This window comes from Cetorhinus maximus, chromosome 10 (assembly GCF_964194155.1).
Source record: "Cetorhinus maximus chromosome 10, sCetMax3.hap1.1, whole genome shotgun sequence".
Lineage (NCBI taxonomy): Eukaryota > Metazoa > Chordata > Chondrichthyes > Lamniformes > Cetorhinidae > Cetorhinus > Cetorhinus maximus.
This window is the reverse complement of record NC_135888.1, coordinates 7,289,415-7,306,323: the sequence shown is the minus strand read 5'-3', so window position 1 is coordinate 7,306,323 and position 16,909 is coordinate 7,289,415. Positions and strand designations below refer to the sequence as shown.

At 43.5% G+C, this 16,909-nt stretch overlaps 1 protein-coding gene and 1 non-coding gene across 10 annotated transcripts in view; both read right to left on the bottom strand.

Annotated features, from left to right (window-relative positions):
• Positions 1 to 16,909, bottom strand: part of gapvd1 (GTPase activating protein and VPS9 domains 1) — a 133,501-nt gene that overhangs the window by 96,683 nt on the left and 19,909 nt on the right. The window contains exon 1 of one of the 9 annotated variants that reach the window (XM_078549900.1): positions 14,403 to 14,425. The exons of the other annotated variants lie outside the window; for them this stretch is intronic. The gene's annotated coding sequence lies outside the window, so the exon portion shown is untranslated. Of the gene's footprint in view, positions 1 to 14,402; positions 14,426 to 16,909 lie in introns of those variants that run through there. 9 annotated transcript variants of the gene reach the window in all.
• Positions 16,008 to 16,119, bottom strand: LOC144686167 (U6 spliceosomal RNA). Its single transcript, XR_013577866.1, has one exon. It is a non-coding gene; the product is annotated as a U6 spliceosomal RNA (small nuclear RNA).

Genomic DNA, 16,909 nt, shown 5'->3' with positions numbered 1-16,909 from the left:
CGGACATGTGGGCATGAGAGCAGGGTGGAGTGTTGAAATGGCAAGCAACAGGGAGGTCTGGGTAATACTTGCGGACAGACCGAAGGTGTTCTGCAAAGCGGTCACCCAGTCTGCGTTTGGTCTCTCCAATGTAAAGGAAACCGCATTGGGAGCAACGAATGCATAGACTAAGTTGAGGGAAGTGCAAATGAAATGCTGCTTCACTTGAAAGGAGTGTTTGGGCCCTTGGACGGTGAGGAGAGGGGAAGTAAAGGGGCAGGTGTTGCACCTTCTGCGGTTACATGGGAAGGTGCCGTGGGAGGGGGTTGAGGTGTAGGGGGTGATGGATGAGTGGACCAGGGTGTCCCGGAGGGAATGATCCCTGCGGAATGCCGCCGGGGGGGTGAAGGGAAGATGTGTTTGGTGGTGGCATCATGCTGGAGCTGGCGGAAATGGCGGAGGATGATCCTTTGAATGCGGAGGCTGGTGGGGTAATAAGTGAGGACAAGGGGGACCCTATAATATTGGGTTCAACAATTTTAGATCATGAACTCTCTCCTCCATCCCCACCCCCTTTCCGATTTACCCCCTCCTTTTTGTTTTTTCCAATAATTTATATAGATTTTTCTTTTCTCACCTACTTCCGTTATTTTTAAGTATATTTCCATCCATTGTTTTATCTCTACCTTTTAGCCTTTTTCGATTCCTTCACCCCACCCCACCCCCACTGGGGCTATCTGTACCTTGCTCGTCCTGCTTTCTACCCTTAATTAGCACATTCCTTTAGATAATATCACCACCTTCAACGCCTCTTTGTCCTTTTGTCCGTGACATCTTTTGGTTATCTCCACCTATCACTGGCCCTCTATGCAGCTCTTCTTGTTCCAACCCTCCCCCCCTTAAACCAGCTTATATTTCACCTCTAGTTCTGTTGAAGGGGCATTCGGACTCGAAACGTTAACTGTGCTCCTATCCGCAGATGCTGCCAGACCTGCTGAGTTTTTCCAGGTATTTTTGTTTTTCTCTTGAGTTGTAATCTCTGGATCATTCCCAGTGCCACGTGCTAGTGAGCTCAGAAATGGGAGAATAGCAAAGATGAATACGTGGCTTAAGAGTTGGTGCAGGAGGGAGGGTTTTAGATTCCTGGATCACTGGGACCGTTTCTGGGGAACATGGGACCTGTACAAGTGGGACGGTCTACATCTGAACCAGAGCGGGACTAACATCCTTGCGGGCGGGTTTGCCAGAGCTGTTGGGAGGAGTTTAAACTAGTTCGGCAGGGGGAGGGGACACAATGTAAGCAGAATAGGGGCATATCATAATACAGTAAAACAATCAAGTCAGAGGGACTACAGCTGCATTAAGTTTCCAGGGAGTAAGGCAAGGCTGGATGGCCTCTACTTTAATGCCAGGTGTATTACAGGTAAAACAGATGAATTAAGGGTGAAGATTGACACGTGGAATTGTGATAAAGTAGCCATCACTGAGACGTGGTTGAGGGAGGGGCAGGATTGGCAACTCAACATTCTGGGATATAGAATCTTCAGGCGAGACAGGGGAGGCAGTAAAAGAGGAGGAGGCGTTGCATTATTAGTTAAGGAGTCAGTTACTGCAGTAAGGAGAGATGATATCATGGAGAAGGCATCGAATGAAGCTTTGTGGGTAGAGCTTAGGAATAAAAAAAGGTGCAGCCACATTGTTAGGTGTTTATTATTGACCCCCAGGTAGTCAGTGGGAAATTGAGGAGCAAATATATGCACAATTTGCAGAGGTGTGTAAAAACAATAACAATAGGGTAATTATATTAGGTGATTTCAACTTTCCTGACATTAATTGGGATAGACATTGTGTTCAGGGCTTGGATGGAGTGCATTTCATGAAATGTGTACAGGAGAACTTTTTAGGTCAATATGTAGAGGGTCCAACAATGGACGGCGCAGTGCTGGACCTAATTCTGGGGAATGAAGCCAGACAGGTGGCTGAGGTGGAGGTGGGGGAGCATTTTAGTGATAGCGACCACAACATGGTACAGTTTAAGTTTGTTATGGACAAGGAAATAGACAAGTTGCAAAAAAATGCTTTGGATTGGGGAGAGTAGATTTTAGTAAAATAAGGCAGGATCTGGCCAAGGAGACTGGGAACAGCTACTTGTGGGGGAATCTACAGAGGAACAGTGGGGGGCGTTCAAAAAGGAAATGGGGAGGGTACAGGCTCAACATGTTCCCTCTAGGGTGATAGGAAGGAGTAACAAGCCCAGAGAACCATGGATGACCAGAGATATTCAGGTTATGATGAGAAGGAAAAAAGAGAGGCTTTTAGCAGGTACAAGGGAAGCAAATCAGCAGAGGCATTCGTGGAGTACAGACAGTGTAGGATGGAGCTTAAGAAAGCAATTAGGAGAGCAAAGAGCGGATATGAGAAAGCTCTGGCTGGTAAAAGTAGGGAAAATCCCAAGATATTCTATAAGTATATCAATGGGAAGGGGATAACCAGGGAAAGAGTAGGACCCATAAGGGACCAAGGGGGCAATCTATGGGTGGAGCCAGAAGACATCAGTAGAGCATTGAATGAATACTACACAACCATCTTCACCCAAGAGAATGAGGATGAAAGCATCGAACTCGGGGAGAGAGACTGCGAGGTTCTTAAGCAAATTGATATAGGGAGTGACAAGGTATTGGAGGTGTTGGCAGGCTTAAAAGTGGACAAATCTCCAAGTCCGGATGATTTGTGTCCCAGGCTGCTGAGGGAGGCAAGGGAGAAGATCGCAGGGGCTCTGACCCAAATTTTTAATTCCTCTTTGGCTACAGGGGAGGTGCCAGAGAACAGGAGAACAGCTAATGTGGTTCCACTATTTAAGAAGGGTTGCAGAGATAAGCCTGGGAACTACTGGCCAGTGAGTCCCACGTCAGTGGTAGGGAAACTATTGGAGAAAGTTCTGTAGGATAGAATCTATCTCCACTTGGAGAGGCAAGGTTTGATCAGGGATAGTCAACATGGCTTTGTCAGAGGGAGGTCATGCCTAACAAATTTGATTGAATTTTTTGAGGAGGTGACCAGGTGTGTAGATGAGGGTAGTGCAGTTGATGTAGTTTATATGGATTTCAGCAAAGCCTTTGACAAGGTCCCACATGGGAGACTTATAAAGAAGGCAAATGCACATGGGATACAGGGTAATTTGATAAGGTGGATTCAAAATTGGCTTAGTTGTCGGAGACAGAGGGTGATGACAGAAGGATGCTTTAGCGACTGGAAGCCAGTGTCCAGTGACATACTACAGGGGTACGTGCTCAGTCCCCTATTATGTGTCATTTATATAAACGACATAGATGACTATGTGGGGAGGTAGGATTAGTAAGTTTGCAGATGACACAAAGATTGGCCGGGTGGTTAACAGCGAGGTTGAGTGTCTTGGGCTACACGAAGATATAGACGGGATGGTCAAATGGGCAGTTAAGGGGCAGATGGAATTTAACCCTGAAAACTATGAGGTGATACACTTTGGAAGGAGTAATTTGACAAGGAAATATTCAATGAACGGCACGACACAAGGAAGTTCTGAGGAACAAAAGGATCTTGGTGTGTGTATCCATAGATCTCTGAAGGCAGAGGGGCATGTTAGTGGGCTGGTGAAAAAGGCATATGGGACACTTGCCTTTATCAATCAAGGCATAGATTACAGAAGTAGGGAGGTCATGTTGGAGTTGTATAGAACCTTGGTGAGGCCACAGCTGGAGTACTGTGTGCAGTTCTGGTTGCTACATTATAGGGAGGATGTGATTGCACTGGAGGGGCTGCAGAGGAGATTCACCAGGATGTTGCCTGGGATGAAACATTAAGTTATAAAGAGAGGATAGACTTGGGCTGTTTTCGCTGGAGAAGAGAAAACTGAGGGGCGACCTGATCGAGGTGTACAGGGTTATGAGGGGCATAGACAGGGAGCAGCTGTTCCTCTTAGTTGAAGGGTCAGTCACAAGGGGAAATAAGTTCAAGGTGAGGGGCAGGAGGTTTAGGGGGGATGTGAGGAAAAACCTTTTTACCCAGAAGGTGGTGACGGTCTGGAAAACACTGCCTGGGAGGGTGGTGAAGGCGGGTTGCAATACATCCTTTAAAAGTACCTGGATGAGCACTTGGTATGTCATAACATTCAAGGCTATGGGCCAAGTGCTGGTAAATGGGATTAGGTAGGTAGGTCAGGTGTTTCTCACGTGTCGGTGCAGACTCAATGGGCCGAAGGGCCTTTTCTGCACTGAGAGATTCTGCGATTACTTGAGTATATACAGTAGTCAGGCTGGTGGAATAGAAGGACAGGTGAAATTTAGTGCAGAGAAGCGTGAAGTGAAACATTTTGGCAGGAAGAATGAGGAAAGCAATGTAAAATAAAGGTCACAATTCAAAAGGGGGTGCAGGTGCAGAGGTCTCTGGAGGTATATCTGCATAAATCCTTGAAGGTAGCAGGGCAGGTTGAGAAATGATACGGCATACTGGATCCTGGGCTTTATAAATTAAGGCATGGATACAAAAGCAAAAAGGTTATAGTAAACATTTGTAAAAATTTTTGCAGAAAGTTATACAGTGGAATTCTGCAGGGGTTGATATTAGGACCACAACTGTTTTACTTGATCTTTTTGAATGCCCTAAACTCAGGAGTGCAGGGTACAATTTCAACTGGAGTAGCGTGTCCAGTTCTGGGCACCACACTTTGAGGATGTGAAAGCATTGGAGAGGGTGCAGAAAAGATTCATGGAAATGGTTTTAGGGGTGAGGAGCTTCAATTAAGTGGAGGGATTGGAAAATTTAAGGCTCTTCTTAGAGAAGAGAAGGTTGAAGAGGGAGGGTTTGATAAAGGTGTTCTAATTAGGTAGCTTAGATTAGGTATGGAGAAATTGCTCCCACTGGCAGAAGAATCGAGTCCAGAAACACCGATTTAAGGCACATTACCAAAGGACAAGAGATGACATGAGATAAAAACCTGTTTACACAGTGAGTGATTAGGATCATGAAGACACTGCTTGTTAGCATGGTGGAGACAGATTCAATTGTGGCTTTCAAAAGTGAATTGGAATATTACCTGAATAGAAAAAAAAATGCAGGGATAAGGCAGGGGATTGGGATGAGCCAAGTTGCTCTTGCAGAAAGCCAGCACAGACATGGTGGGCCAAATGGCCTCCTCCTGTACTGTAACCATTTTATGGTTATATGATTTCATAATGTAACTTGGTATCATTTGTTACAAATTGAAGGTGCAACAGAACTCTGGCTGTATTCTTGCAGAATGCAAAAATGTGGGGAATTGGTACCCATCCAAACATTTATTTCAGTTTCAAAGACATCAGGAAAAGACTAAACTTCCTGTACAGCAATAACTTCTTCCAATCTTCCCCTTTTTTATGATGCCTATTGCAATGTTATGCTTCCTCAACTTCAAACTTTCAATGCATCTATGAACGCTAAGCCCTTGAAGTTGCTTCACAACAGCAAAAAGGTATGCATCTTAAGCAAGTATCACAATGCTCAGCGGCAGGAAACAATATTAGACAAAATGAATCATGCAACTGAAGCTGATAAAAAAGTTGAGAATTCAAGAAACAGAATCTTATTGTTCTAGAAAAAGTTTTACTCAATGCTGAAGACACCAATCCAGAGGGAAAAAAATATAGTAAACAGTGGACTTCAAAAAATGGTGCACTATATTATAGTGCATTATTGAAAAAGTGACATCAGGTTTATGTCAAAATGAACTGGATTAATGGCTCAGCGCTAAGTTGTAAGGCTGCTCGCCAAAGATTATGCAACAGAACAATATTAAAACTCCATGGTCAGAGGGCTGGCATCTTCATGATTAAATTATATCCTCTGTCATATATGCCATTTGCAAACCCACAGGGGTCGTCTTCAAACTAACATGATGGAACACAAAAGCATAGAATTTCAAGAAACACAAAAATTTGCAAAACAGCTGAACATTGGTCTTTCACACAAACATGATAACACAACACAAAGATGTCATCACATTAACTGTGGAACACCACAGCACATTATCTGGAACATCGGATTAGGCCATTAAGCCCCTAGAGCCTATTCAACAACTCAATGAAATAATGGCTAATCTGTATCTTAACCAAATCCACACATCTTGGTTCTGTACCCCTTAATACCCTTGCCTAACAAAAATCTATCAATCACAGCTTAGAAATTTAACCTAGCCTTTAAAGCCGAATGTTCCAGGTTCCAACTATCTTTTTTGAGACAGTGCTTTTTGGCATCACCCCTGAATAGCCTAGCTTAATTTTAAGGTCACGACCAACACTCCAGATGTGGTCAGCGCAGACTGCTATACAACTATAACACAAATTCCAGCCCTTTGTATTCCAGTCCTCTTGAGATACAGGGCAACATTCCACTAGAGTTTTTACATTAATTTTTGGACAAATTGCCACACTCATCCAAAGTTCCTAGCTTCTCACTATTTACAAAATACTCTGATCTATTTTTCTTAGGTTCAAAGTGGATGACCTCTCACTTTCTCACCTTGAACTCTATCTGCCAGCTTTGTCCATTCAGTTCATCCGTCAGTGTGCCTTTGCAACCTGCTCCTCCCATCTATCATGCTTACTGTGACACAACTTAATGCTGTCAGCGAACATATACAGCTATAAAAGCAAAATAATGTGGATGATGAGTTCTGAAAAAAACAAAGGTCTGTGGTGGCATCACACTGAAGGCGGCAGAGCAAGGTCCATTAAATATGGAGGCTGGTGGGTTGGAAGATGAGAACAAGGGGAACCCTATCATGGTTCTGGGAGGAAGGGGAAGGGGCAAGAGCAGAAGTGCGGGGAAACGTGACAGGTATGGTCAAGGGCCTTGTCAACCATTTTGGAGAGGGGGCGGGGAATCCTCAGTTGAGGAAAAAAGATATATTGGAAGCACTAATATGGAAGGTTGCATCATCAGAACATACGAGTAGGACAAACTTGGAGAACAAAATTGAGTCGTGACAGGGAGTGAGGATGTGTAGTCGAGGCAGCACTGGGCTTAATAGTGAATATTCATTGATTGTCTTTATTTTTGTTGATAGGCTAAGGCTGAGGAAGGGAAGCATAGACCGAGATAGACCATGTGAAGCTGAGGGAAGGCTGGAAATTGGAAGCAAAGTTGATGAAACTTTCCAGTTCAGGGCAGGGGCAGGAGATGGGGGGGTACCAATTTAGTCATCCATATACAAGAAAAAGAGGAAGGAGGGACCAGGGTAGGACTGATACAAGGGAAGTTCCACATATCCCACAAAAAGGCAAGCATAGCAAGCGCCTATGCAGGTATCCACAGCAGCACCATTTATTTGGAGGAACTGAATGAACTTAAAGGAAAATTTGTTCAATGTGAGAACAAGTTCAGCTAGGCAGAGGATGAGGGTGGAGCGATGGATGGATACTGTTTGTTAAGGAAGAAGCCGAGAGCCCTCAGGTCTTCCAGGTGGGGACAGAGATGTAGAGAGGTTAGACATCCATGCAGGGGAGACAGTTAGGGCCCAACCAACTGAGTCCATTCCATTCTCCCAGTTTCTCCATCTCTGTCGCAACTGTTCTGATGACACAACCTCCACAACCAATGTTTCTGATGTATCTCTCATCAACTGAGGATCCCTCCCACCTTGGTTGACAGAGCCCTTGACCATGGTCCTTCCCATATCCTGCACTTCTGCTCTCACCCCTTCTCCACCCTCCCAAAACCATGAAGGGTTCCTCTTGTCCTCAACTTCCATCCACCAGCCTCTGGATCATGCCATTTCTGCCACCTCCAGCATAATGTCACCACCAAACGCATCTTCCCCTCTCCTTTGAGCAATTCAAAGGGGTGTTGTCTCTGCAGCCCCTGGTCCACTCCTCAGATTACCCATAAACCCCTCCCCTTCCCATGGCACCTTTCCATACAAGCGCAAGAGATACCAGCCTTTTTACCTCCTATCTCCTCATTATCCAAGGCTCCAAACAGGCGAAAGAGTGATTTACATAGGCTTTCAATTTAGTATTCTGTATTTGCTGATCATAATGTTGTCTGCTCCACACCGAGACAACCAAATGCACAATGGGTGATGGTTTTGCTGAACACCTCTGTTCAATCTACAAGCATGGCCCTGACCTTCTGGTTGCCCGTCATTCGAATTCTCCACTGTGCTGTTACATTAACCCCTCTGTTCTCACCCTCCTGCAGTGTTCCACTGAAGCTCAACATAAGTTCAAGGAAATGTATCTCATCTTTTGATTAGTCTTTACAGCCTTCGAGACTCAACAGCGAGCACAACAGTTTCAGACTGCGATCTCTAACATCCATATTGTTTCCTTTTCCTTTCAGATTTTGGCTTTAATCTAGTCTTTCCTTGTTTTCTCTTTCAGAAGGTAGTCGTTCATCCGTCTGTTACTCACAGCTCCTCTAGACACGTTTTCTTTCCTGTCCCATTACCACACTCTTTGGCCCTGCACCAACTCTGTCATTTACTCTCTCCTATTCTCCACCCTAACATAGGCCTTCCCTTTCGATCCTGTTCAACCCTCCCCCCTTTCATTTTCTTAAAACCGATTCACTTCCAACTATTTCCAGTTCTGATCAAAGATCATCGACCTAAAAATGTTAATTGCTTTTCTCTCCCCACAGCTGCTTCATAACCTGAGTATTTCCAGCATCTCCATTTTATTTCTTTATCCAGCTTATTTACAAATATACTGCAAAGTTGCATCCCAGTATTGCAACCGCTGGGAGACATTATGAGTTATATTCTGCCAATCTGAGTACATGCCATAATTGTTACCATCTTCTACCTCCTAACCAATTTCCTCTTCAAGCCAACAGGTTGCCTCCAATGCACTTTCAAAATCAGATTGGCAATGTCTATTTATAAACACAAACCATTTAAATATATAAAATGGAACTAATTTTGGGCATAAAAGGATGAACTGCAGTGAGAGTTCAATTAAAAGTGCAGGGGGCATGCCAGGGACAGCACCAGGCATAGCTAAAAATGAGGTGTCAACCTGGTGAAGCTACAACACAGGACTACTTGCATGCCGAGAAACATAAACAGCAAGTGATAGACAGAGTCAAGTAATTCCACAACCAACGGATCAGATCTAAACTCTGCAGTCTTGCCACATCCAGTAGTAAATGGTGGTGGGCAATTAAACAACTCACTGGAGGAGGCGGCTCCAGAAATGTCCCTATCCTCAATGATGGGGGAGCCCAGCACATCAGTGCAAAAGATAAGGCTGAAGCATTTGCAACTCTCTTCAGCCAGAAGTGCTGAGCGGATGATCCATCTTGGCCCCCTCTGGCGGTCCCCAGCCTCTCAGATGCCGGTCATCAGCCAATTTGATTCACCCCACATGATATCAAGAAACAGCTGAAGGCATTGGATTCTGCAAAGGCTATGGACCCTGACAACATTCCAGCAATAGTGTTGAAGACTTGGGCTCCAGGACTTGCCACGCTCCTAGCCAAGCTGTTCCAGTACAGCTACAACACTGACATCTACCCAGCAATGTGGAAAATTGCCCAGGTTATGTCCTGTGCACGGAAAGCAGGACAAAATCCAACCCAGCCAATTGCCGTCCCATCAGTCTACTCTTAATCATCAGTAAAGTGATGGAAGGGGTCATCAACAGTGCTTTCAAGTGGCACCCTGCTTAGCAATAACTTACTCAATGACATTCAGTTTTGATTCTGCTGAGGCCACTCAGCTCCTGACCTCATTACAGCCTTGGTTCAAACATGGATAAAAGAACTGAACCCCCGAGGTGAGGCGAGTGTGACTGCCCTTGACATCAAATCAGCATTTGACCGAGTGTAGATCAAAGACCCCTAGCAAAACTGGAGTGAATGAGAATCAGGGGGAAAGCTCTCTGCTGGTTGGAGTCATACCTAGCACAGAGGAAGATAGCTGTGGTTGTTGGAGGTCAGTCATCTCAGCTCCAGGGCATCACTGCAGGAGTTCCTCAGGGTAGTGTCCTCGGCCCAACCATCTTCAGCTGCTTCATCAATGACCTTCCTTCCATCATAAGGTCAGAAGTGGGGATGTTCGCTGATGATGACAGTGTTCAGCACCATTCACGACTCCTCAGATACTGAAGCATCCATGTCCAATTGCAGCAATACCCAGGCTTGAGCTGACAAGTGGCAAGTAACATCTATACCACACAAGTGCCAGGCAATGACCATCTCCAACAAGAGAGAGTCTAACCATCGCCCCTTGACATTCATTGGCCTTACCATCACCGCCTCCCCCAATATCAACATCACGAAGTTTTCATTGACCAGAAACAGAACTGGGCTAGCCATATAAATACTATGGCTACAAGAGCAGGTCAGAAGTTAGGAATCCTGCAGCGAGCAACTCACCACCTGGCTTCCCAAAGCCTGTCCACCATCTACAAGGCACAAGTCATGTGTGTAATGGAATACTCTTCCCTTGCCTGGATGAATGCAGCTCCAACAACACAAGAAGCTTGACACCATCCAGGACAAAACAGCCCACTTGAATGGCACCCCATCCACAAACATTCTCTTCCTCCACTGCCGTCGCACAGTGGCAGCAGCGTGTACCATCTACGAGATGCATTGCAGGACCTCACCAAACTTCCTTGAATAGCACCTTCCGAACCCACGGCCATTACCATCTAGAAGGACAAGGGCAATGGACACATGAGAACACCACCACCTGGAAGTTCCCCTCCAAGCCACTCATCATCCTGACTTGGAAATATATCGCCACTCCTTCATCGTTGCTTGGTCGAAATCCTGGAACTCCCTCCCACAAGACATAGGAGCAGAAATTAGGCCATTCGGCCCATCGAGTCTGTTCCGCCATTCAATCATGGCTGATAAGTTTCTCAACCCCATTCTCCCGCCTTCTCCCTGTAACCTTTGATCCCCTTACCAATCAAGAACCTATCTATCTCGGTCTTAAACACACTCAATGACCTGGCCTCCACAGCCTTCTGTGGCAATGAATTCCATAGATTCACCACTCTCTGGCTAAATAAGTTTCTCCTCATCTCTGTTCTAAAAGGTCTTCCCTTTACTCTGAGGCCCTCGGGGTCCTAGTGTCTCCTACTAATGGAAAAATCTTCCCCACGTCCACTCTATCCAGGCCTTTCAGTATTCTGTAAGTTTCAATCAGATCCCCCCTCATCCTTCTAAACTCCGAGTATAGACCCAGGGTCCTCAAACGTTCCTCATATGTTAAGCCTTTCATTCCTGGGATCGTTCTCGTGAACCTCCTCTGGACCCTCTCCAGGGCCAGGACATCCTTCCTGACATACGGGGCCCGAAATTGCTCACAATATTCTAAATGTGGTCTGTCCAGAGCCTTATAAAGCCTCAGCAGCACATCCCTGCTTTTATATTCTAGTCCTCTCGAAATAAATGCCAACATTGCATTTGCCTTCCTAACTACCGACTCAACCTGCAAGTTAACCTTAAGAAAATCCTGGACAAGGACTCCCAAGCCCCTTTGCACTCCAGATTTCTGAATTCTCTTCCCATTTACAAGATAGTCTATGCCTCTATTCTTCCTACCAAAGTGCATGACCTCACACTTCCCCACGTTGTATTCCATCTGCCACTTCTTTGCCCATTCTCCTAACCTATCCAAATCCTTCTGCAGCCTCCCCGCCTCCTCAATACTATCTGTCCCTCCACCTATCTTTGTATCATCTGCAAACTTAGCCAAAATGCCCTCAGTTCCTTCATCTAGATCATTAATGTATAAAGTGAAAAGTTGTGGTCCCAACACTGACCCCTGCGGAACTCCACTAGTCACCGGCCGCCATCCTGAGAAGGACCCCCTTATCCCAACTCTCTGCCTCCTGTCAGACAGCCAATCTTCTATCCATGCTAGTAACTTGCCTCTAACACCATGGGCTCTTATCTTACTGAGCAGCCTCCTGTGCGGCACCTTGTCAAAGGCCTTCTGGAAGTCCAAGTAGATAACATCCATTGGCTCGCCTTTGTCTAACCTACTCATTACCTCCTCAAAGAATTCTAACAGACTTGTCAGGCATGACCTCTCCTTGATGAAACCATGCTGACTTTGCCCTATTTTACCATGCACTTCCAAGTATTCTGAAATCTCATCCTTAATAATGGACTCTAAAATCTTACCAACAACCGAGGTCAGGCTAATCGGCCTGTAATTTCCCGTCTTTTGCCTCACTCCCTTCTTAAACAGGGGGATTACATTAGCAATTTTCCAGTCCTCTGGGACCCTCCCTGACTCCAGTGATTCCTGAAAGATCACCGCTAACGCCTCCACTTCAGCTATCTCCTTCACAACTCTGGGGTGTAATCCATCTGGTCCAGGTGATTTATCCACCTTCAGATCTTTCACTTTTCCTAGCACCTTCTCCTTGGTAATGGCCACCATGCTCACCTCTGCCCCCCGACTCTCTTGAACTTTGGGGGTGTTACTCGTGTCTTCCACCGTGAAGACTGACGCAAAGTACCTATTCAGTTCCTCCGCCATTTCTTTGTTCCCCACTACTACTTTTCCAGCGTCATTTTCCAGCAGCCCAATGTCCACTTTTGCCTCGCTCTTACCCTTTATATATCTAAAAAAAACTCTTGCAATCTTCTTTTATATTACTGGCTAGTTTACCCTCATATTTAATCTTCGCCCTCCTTATTTCTTTTTTAGTTGTCTCTGTTGGTCATTGTAGGCTTCCCAATCCCCTGGTTTCCCACTGCTCTTCACCGCATTGTATGCTTTTTCTTTAGCTTTTATGCTGTCCCTGACTTCCCTTGTCAGCCATGGTTGCCTCGTCCTCCCTTTAGTATGCTTCTTCTTCCTAGGGATGAATTTTTGCTGTGTCTCCCAAATTACTCCCAGAAACTCCTGCCATTGCTGTTCCACTGTCTTTCCTGCTAGGCTCATCTCCCAGTCAATTCTGGCCAGCTCCTCCCTCATGCCTCTGTAGTTGCCTTTATTCAACTGTAATACCGTTACATCTGATTCCAGCTTTTTCCTCTCAAATTGCAGGGTAAATTCTATCATATTATGGTCACTTCCTCCTTAAGGTTCCTTCACCTTAAGCTCCCCTATCAAATCTGCCTCATTACACATCACTAAATCTAGAATTGCCTGTTCCCTAGTGGGCTCCACCACAAGCTGCTCCAAAAAGCCATCTCGTAGACATTCCACAAATTCCTTTTCTTGGGATCCACTACCAACCTGATTTTCCCAGTCTACCTGCATATTGAAATCCCCCATGATCACTATAACCTTGCCTTTCTTACACACCTTTTCTATCTCCTGGTGTATTTTGTGCCCCACATCCTGACTACTGTTCGGAGGCCTGTACATAACTCCCATTATGGTTTTTTTGTCCTTTGTGGTTCCTCAACTCTACCCACACAGATTCTATATCATTTCTTGCTATCGATTTAATTTCATTTCTTACTAACAAAGCAACCCCACCCCCTCTGCCAACCTGCCTATCTTTTCGATAGGATGTGTATCCTTGGATATTTAGCTCCCAGTCCTGATCCCCTTGCAGCCATGTCTCCGTAATGCCCACCACATCATACCTGCCAATTTCAATCTGTGCCACAAGCTCATTTACCTTATTTCGTATACTGCGTGCATTCAGACACAACACCTTCAGTCCTGTATTTCCCGTCCCTTTTCTCATTGTCGTCCCTTTATCTGATGTGCTTGAAGTTAGATTCCTAGCCCTTTCCAAACACTCTGTCCTATCTTGTGTTCTGGAGACTTTAATAGCCTCTCCTGGGCTCTTCTTTCTTTTCAGTTTTTTCATAATTTTCCATGAAGTTCACTGCGGGTGTACCTACACTACATGGACTGCAGTGGTTCAAGAAGGCAGCTTATCACCACCTTCAAGGGCAGTTAGGGATGGGCAATAAATGCTGGCCTAAACTGCAATGCCCACATCCCATGAATGAATTACAAAAAAAGAAAAAAAGTCAAAGATTGAAGAAAACTTGATCACTCATATCATTTGGGGCTTCCATTTGCCCCATAAAAAATCCTTTAATACCACACCTATTCCATAAAACTAAAGCTTGAAAAAGAAGTGCAACAGCAACTCAATGAATATGGTATCACATCAATAAAATTCCCAGAAGTTTTACTGTTGCATCATTGCCTTCACTATGAAAATCAGGGTGAGGCTTTGAAAGATATACAAAGCAAAATTTTCTGATGAAATAGAGAAGAATGATTCCAACTTGAATTAGCAAGCAGTTGGAGAAAAAAAAAGCTAACTTTTTCTGTTTTCCTTTTCTCACACAACTATAAAGGTAGTTTTTGAAGTACCATTTGTAACAAGTCATGGGAGTCACCCAACTTGATTCACTTGTTCCTTTTGTTTACATGATTCATAGGTAAAGACTTGTTTATGGATTATTGTGCTCACCTGAATGCTAGGCAAGAATGGGTTGGGTTGTTTTAGAGCTGCACTCTAGTAATTAATGTGGCTGTTATAGATAGAAAAGATGTAAAGGTCTTGAGTTTTCAATTTACACTACTGTGAAACCAAGTCAAACCCTAGAAGAACAGATGATAACAGTGTTAACAATAAGTCCTCAACTCAAGCAGCATACTCAAAACAAATAGGACATTACATTGAATCTTAATAAATCCCCAACTACAAGTGTACATATCAGGAACATAACTTTTGAATCCTTGTTGGATTGCATACAAAATAAATACTCCATCTTAAATAGGCATAAAAGGTGGTTCATGTGAGGTCACTGAAGGGTCAATTTTATGCACAACTTCTCAGTACTCTGAATCCTGATTAGTTTAAAATGTTAAATTTTTTGAAAAGAATACAAAATTTAGCAACTGTATAAACCCCTACTTTATGTTCCTTCCCTAATCAAAAACAGAACTCTCATTTTAAGATTTCTCCCACAAAGGGACAAATTACAGTCATTCAGAACTAAATGTCATTTCCACTTTCAACTTTCTTCATCCATTCCATAAGTATTGCACCCATAGATTATGTATTTCTCATCATTCCACCAATCATTTTTTGTAATTTAATTGTCATATTGTATGAAGTGTTCAAAACCACTTTAAGTTCCCTTATATCTCATACACATATCGTTGATCACTTGTAATGTGCTCATGATTTACCCAAATCACCCAGCACAGCAATACTATTCAATCACTAGGCCTGCTGTCTTTTATTCATTTTTTTCCAGAGGGGTGGCGTCTTTCAGCTCTTACTAACCATGTGTCAATACAAATAGAACTTTCTAGTACAATTTGGATCAAGGAAAAAGCCCCAAATACACAAATCAGCAATGCAGGTTGCTGTGATTTTTAATACATTTAAGAATAATGAGCATAAAAGGAAACTATTCTGCAGTGATTAAACTGTACGGTACTTACATTCATCCCACTTAGCAATTATGACTAAAATTAGTAATTATTTCAGTAACGACAAGTACAAAAATCCTACTCAGGCTTATAAGTTGAATTTACATTGACATGTCAATACTAAGATCCTGAAATCCACTTTTGAAAATGTGAAATAAACTGATTAGGCATGAAGGAAAAAAGTTGGGCTCAAACTAGAGATTTTTTTTCAGCTGCTCGAGGTTGAGAAGCAATTGAGACAGGCATCAACCAATTTAAAATAAATGTTTTGAACACCAGCTTAAAATAACACCAATAAGAAAATCCACCCTAAGTAAATTAAAACTGGGATCTTCAACATCAGTAGTGTCAGAATGTTGTCTCATTTGAGAAAAATATAAAAATCTAAGATTTCAGGCCATTTACTTTTTTAAAAAAGCACAAAGTAATGATCAATTCCAAACACAAATTTTCTACTTGAGAATAACTTAAGCCTTGAAGGAAACTGAGCACTACAAAACCACATTGTCAGGAAATTCTGTTCAGTCTGTTTGAACATCACACAACCAGCCATTAATGTGTTATTAATATGTAGTATCTGGGTTCAAAATAAAACTCAAGAAAAGATCTGGCATTAGTGAAAACAAAGTGACATGGCATTACAGAACGCTTCACGAATTTGCGTGTCATCCTTGCGCAAGGGCCATGCTAATCTTCTCTGTATTGTTCCAATTTTTTTTTAGCATATGTGCTGCCAAAGCGAGCACTGAGACAAACTCCTGCATGCTTCAAATGGGTAGACACACATGCTTCTCATTCTCCAATTAGTCATCAAATTGACTTTAGAAAAGTTTGGCTCCATTCCCCGAGTTTTGAATGCTACTTATAAGGGTCACATTTAACATCCCTGCTTAGTATAGTGCAATATGCATAAAATAATCCAATGGCTATTACAGTTACACTGGTAAGGATAAAAGCAAAATCCTGCAGCATGCTGGAAACCTGAACTAAACAGAAAAAGGATGTAAAAACTCAGCAAGTAAGGCAGCCTCTGTGGAGAGAGAAACAGAGTTAACGTTTTGAGTCCGTATGACTCTAAGCTCTGAAGAGTCAAATGGACTCAAACGTTAACTTATTCTCTCTCCACAGATGCTGCCAGGCCTGCTGAGTTTTTACAGCATTTTCTGTTTTTAGACTGGTAAGGATCTTCTCCAACTTTGGTTTATCAGCAGGATCAGTGCCAGAAACGTAGATAATTTAATTTTGTATAAACAAAAACATTACAACATTTTAGCAACCGTCAAATTCAATAACCCAATAAGGGATCTTAAGTGACAATTGTCACACGCAGTAAGTTGCTATTGTGCCTTCTTCTAAAATAATGTTCTGGTGAAAATTCATCAACCTAAAGTTCATGCATTCTCTCCAGATATGCTGCCTGACCTGCTGAGTATTTCCAGCATTTTCTGTTTTTAATTTCAGGGACAGACCATCCATGGATGCCACTAAAGCAAACTATTTGGCTTGTGTGTTACTGGTACTGGTCAATTATGGTGG